The sequence below is a fragment of the Parasteatoda tepidariorum genome, chromosome 1, assembly GCF_982258835.1.
Source record: "Parasteatoda tepidariorum strain Cologne lab strain chromosome 1, Ptep-v5.0, whole genome shotgun sequence".
NCBI lineage: Eukaryota > Metazoa > Arthropoda > Arachnida > Araneae > Theridiidae > Parasteatoda > Parasteatoda tepidariorum.
Genome location: NC_141755.1, coordinates 52,895,009 through 52,895,909, shown reverse-complemented (window position 1 = coordinate 52,895,909; position 901 = coordinate 52,895,009).

Sequence of the window (901 nt, the reverse complement as noted above, 5' to 3'; positions counted from 1 at the left end):
GTATATTTATAATAAGTATATTCATTTAAATCTTAGTTAACTTCCAAGTATCTACTTAGTAGTTTATCTGGAGTTTCTTTGAAAAACGATTTTCTTTGAAAAAGTTTGTCTATGAAATGATACAGTAAATTTTTTACATAATAATTTCATAGTAGATTCTGTCTAATATAATATTATGTCTCTGGTATCATGCCCCTAATTAATTTATCAGATATCCCATTGTTTTCCTATTTAATTTTCCGTAATGATGAATTCTGCTGCACTTTGACAAAATGTTTATTAAAAGCCAATCATAAATAATAAGAAAACAGATTTTAATTCAGTAAAACACATTTGCACTGATCTAACTTATTTAGTTTAAATGCACTTATTTTGCTGAAGAACTTTTGTGAGTGTCTTTAAGGAGATATTTAAGTATGAGCTATATTTGAGCACCATCAATTGGTCAGTGCAAACTGACATTAATGTGACAGCTTTTTACCAGTTTTTTTTATCTTATTACCCAATTTTCCAGGTAATCTAGAGTTTATTGCTTTTGACCCTTTAATTTTCTTAAACTATAATGCTTATGGCAATCATTAGAGTCCGCCCAAATTTTTTCTTCTTTTCTGGATACTAATGGTAAAGGTTTTATATATTACAGTGCAGAACCCGTTATCCGGAAATCAGAAAACCAAAAAACCGGAACGAAATTCGATAAATTTTCCCGCCATTTAAAAAAAAATTATTTTTTTCCTCATAAGACTTTAGGATTTTTCTTTCTTTTTTGAAAGATGTTTACCTACCATCATTTTGTATTACTTCATTGTTTTTTCTTTTTAAGATTATTTCCAAATATTTTTTCTTTTTAGTTGGGTTTAACAATATAAAAAATGGCTTTTTGTAGCGATTCAGAAAACTG